This window comes from Nannospalax galili, unplaced genomic scaffold (genome assembly GCF_000622305.1).
Source record: "Nannospalax galili isolate Female #2095 unplaced genomic scaffold, S.galili_v1.0 scaffold108, whole genome shotgun sequence".
In the NCBI taxonomy this organism is placed as follows: Eukaryota; Metazoa; Chordata; class Mammalia; order Rodentia; family Spalacidae; genus Nannospalax; species Nannospalax galili.
The window spans coordinates 1,684,848-1,689,309 of NW_008358988.1; positions in this window are offsets into that span (position 1 = coordinate 1,684,848).

Here is a 4,462-nt window from a genome sequence, read left to right on the forward strand (position 1 = left end):
TACTATACCAGATTTTAAACTGTATTACAGAGCTATAGTCATAAAAACAACATGGTACTGGCATAAAAATAGATCCATACATCAATGGAACAAAATTGAACACCCAAATATGAGTACATGCAACTTCAGCCACCTGACATTTGACAAAGGGGCCAAAAACATTCACTGGAGGAAAGACAGCATGTTAAGGAAATGGTGCTGGTAAAACTGGATCTCTTCCTGTAGAAGAATGAAATTAAACCCCTATCTTTCACCTTGTACAAAAGTCAATTCCAAATAAATCAAAGACTTCAATGTAAAGCCTGAAACTCTGAAACTGTTAGAAGAAAACATTGGCAAAAACCTACAAGACATAGGTGTAGGAATGGATTTTCTAAACCAGACATCAGTTGCTCAGGAAAAAAGGTCAAGAATCAATAAATGGGATCTCATTAAACTAAAAAGCTTCTGTACATCAAAGGAGGCAACCAGGGAAGTGAACAGAAAACCCACAGAATGGGAGAAAACCTTCACCAGTGACACATCTGACAGAGGTTTAACATCCAGAATATATAATGAACTCAAAAAATAAGAATCAAGGAAGGAAATAACCCAATTAAAAGATGGGCTAAGGAGCTGAACAGAGAGTTCACAAATGAAGAAAAAGATGGCTAAGAAGCATCTTAAAAGCTATTCAGCATCAGTAGTAATTAGGGAAATGCAAATTAAAACCACTTTAATATTTCATCTTACCCAGTCACACTGGCTAAGATCAAGAGAACCAATGATACCAAATGTTGGAGAGGATGTGGGGAAAGGGGAACACTCATCCACTGCTGGTGGGGCTGCAAACTTGTTCAACCCCTATGGAAAGCAGTGTGGAGAACTCTTAAAAAACTACAAGTGAACCTACCATTTGACCCAGTTATACCACTCCTTGGCATATACCCAAAGAACTTATCCTATTGCAGACACATTTGTACATCCATGCTTGTTGCTGCTTTTTTTCTCAATAGCTAAGAGATGGAAGCAAGCTAAGTGTCCCTCAGTTGATGAGTGGATAATGAAAATGTGGTTCATTTATATGATGGAGTTTTACTCAGCAGTAAAGAAAGATGAAATCATGAAATTTGAAGGTAAATGGATGGAACTAGAAACTGTTATACTAAGTGAAGTAACACAGAGTGAGAAAAAGAAATCGACGTATGTTCTCCCTCATTTGTGGATCCTAGAACCAAACCCTGATAAGTGAGTACGTATCCAGACATAACTACAGGAACCAGGATAATGGAAAGGAAACAGGGAGGTAAAGGAAAAGAAAGAACCTGAAAGAGAATAACAGTAGGAAACAGGCCTTAATAAGGGAGATATGAACAAAAATTCAGTTAGTTTAATGGAGGGGGGAGGGAAGGGTATACAAGGAACCTAGGAGATGGAAAGAAGGAGCTCAAGAGAGGTAGGACCATAGGAGATGGGTATTATTAAGTAAGCAATGGGAAAAATGGGGGCACCTCAATTGGGGAAAACATTATGGAATGGTTAGACAATGCAAGAGATAAATAATGCCTAGCTAGTTTTAAAAACCAGAGGGAACCATATTAGTCCAACAACCTACTGACAAATTATACATACCAGACCAAGAAATATATGTCTAGGCAAGGTTTATCTGCGAACAATTGGTCTTTGCCCAAGATTTATCTACATGGCACATGGTCATTAAAAGTACAAGACTGGTGGAAGCAACCTTCTTGGATGTTTAACAGACATACTTTGAGGCCTATATGAATTTGGTCAGAGGGACATAAAGGATAGTTTTTGCTCTTTGCCCTCCTAGGTCAACTATTTCCAGGGGACTATGAGCATCTCTCAAAATGTCTTGTATCTGTGGTGAGTCACCTTCCCTCTTGATCAAGGAGGCTGTGGAGACCCCATGAGATGGACTTGAACCAATGTCCAGTCTACAAAGTGGAGGGTCAATGCAGAGGAAACATTTCCTCCATGCTTCCAAGCAAAGCCAGCCATGATCAAGTAGGACCTTTGACTTATCTTCACATAGATGGAACTGGTAAAAGAAAGGAGCCAGGGTCTCCTCCCAAGCCCATGTGACCTCTGAGCAACAGGTCCTCAAACGACCTTATGAGTAAAAATAAATTGGTTTATCTTGGACAACTGTACAGCCTTAAACACCCAAAAGGAAAGTATAACCAAAGATTAAAGGGGTCAATATAATTTTTTAAGAGTCCATATGTATAGCTAAAGGCTACATAACAAGAAGCAATGCCAGATAGGAGATACCTTCTTTTGAGTTTTGGCCAGGGTGGCCCAAGAGTCTCCCAGATAGTAACCCAGCATAGAACTGGGAAAATGAACAGCAGACCCCAATCTTATCTAAAGGAATATTGACAACTGATTGCTGCTAGATGAGGAACAGCCGACTTTCTTAAAACAAAGACCTCTAGATAGGCTGGCTAGATTCACTGAATGGACAAGTACTGGGGAATGGCTGGGGGTGCTGACAACATAGCAGACAGTAGCAGGGTTGACAGAGTATAAGGGCTCTAGTGGGGCAGGAGGCTATGAGAGAGTGCCATCTGGGAAGTGGGTATATAGCTGAATAAGATGGTTTGGGATGTTCTGTGTGATATACACACACAAAAAAAATCAAATTTTTAAAAATGTATTAGATTTGAGGAGGAAGCATGGAAATTTACATCATGCTAATTAGTAGAGGTGACCGACTATGATAATCAGATACATACAGAGTATAGATGCATGCGCCAACATCTCAGTGTTATTAGCAAAAACAATGAGTCTTTCTGTAAGAAACAGTATATTTTGAAATGAAATGGAGATCTTTTTTAAAGGTTAAAAACTCACTAAATTTTATGTCTTATAGGGCTTATACTGAGTTCAATAGTCTATAACTGTGAACCTAAAAATTTTATAGCCACTTTTGAAAGAGATGTATCTTGGCTCTGTAAATTGTTATTGAGTATGTTAAAGCTGTAATGAAATGCCTCTTCCACAAAATAAAAAATAAATTAAAAAAAACTTAACCTCAACAAGTGGCTGAAGAGATGTCTTGGCGGTTAAGAGCACTGAGTGTTCTTGCAGAGGACCTGGGTTCAATTCCCAGCACACATGTGGTGGCTACAAACTGAAAAAAAAACCTGGGAAAATGGACAGCAGATTTCAATTTTATCTGAAGGAATTTTGGCAATTGATTGATGCTAGGTGAAGAACAGCTGATCTTCCTAAAATAAGGGACTCTAGATAGGCTGACTAGACTCAGTGGATGGACCTGCACCAGGGACAACACTGCAGACACTGATGACACAGTGGGCCTTAACAGAGATGACAGAGTATATGGCTCCAAGGGCTATGGGAGGGTGCCACTTGGTATGGGGGTAAAAAGATGATCGAGATTATTTGAGATGTTTTGTATGAAATACACAAAAAAATTCAATAAAAGCAAATTTACAAAAAGTCTCCCAGTATCAGGTATCAGCTTAACTAAGAGAGAATGAAGAATCAGTATGATATTTTGTTTGTTTTTGTTAATATTTAATAAACCAAGTTTCTCCCTTTTAAAACTACTCACAAGTGAAAATCTGGTCCAGATGGAATAAGAGATTTCTTTTCTCCACTGCAACCTCTGAGTGTTATTGCCCTCTTTGCAGCCCTATCATCAAACGCTCTGTCTGTCCCACTGAGCTCAAACTCACCTGTCCTTCCCTCCGCCTTTGATTTAAATACATTTTCGGTTATTGAAACAGTTCAAAGCATCTCCCACAGAGCTGGTTGGTTCCACTGCTTTCTGTTCCTCTGTCTAGTGATGACGACTTACGCAAGGAAAGAACTGGAGCTTGTGGCCAAACCAGAAAAAGCTGATGAAGGGAATGGAGAGATCAGTTGAGGAAATTGGGGTCCAGGAAAGAAACAACTGAAGAAAGGTCATGAGGTAACTGTGCAGTTCCAGGGTGTATTAGTCAGGGTTCTCCAAAGAAACAGAACCGGTATGATGAATACATATGTATAGAGATTTATCAGCTTAGTGCACAGGATAGAGTCCGAGTAGTCCAACAACGGCTGCACCACACTGGAGGGGCTGAGAATCCGTAGTCGCTCAGTCCAGGAGGCTGGATATCTCAGTAGTCCTGATCTGGCGCTGAAGGTCTGACGAATTCCAAAAGATCAGCTAGTCCTCTGGAGGGGCTGAGAATCCGTAGTCGCTCAGTCCAGGAGGCTAGATGTCTCAGTAGTCCTGATCTGGCGCGGAAGGTCTGACGAATTCCAAAAGATCAGCTAGTCTTCAGTCTACAGCAGCAAGACGAACTCACCAGCGAGAGAGAAGGCAAGCAGCAAGAAGCCTGGCGTTCTCCTCTGTCTTGGCCTTTATACCGGCTGCCATCAGAAGGTAACACCCACATTTAGGGTGTGTCTTCCAGCTTCAGATGATCCAATCAAGAAGATCTCTTTCATT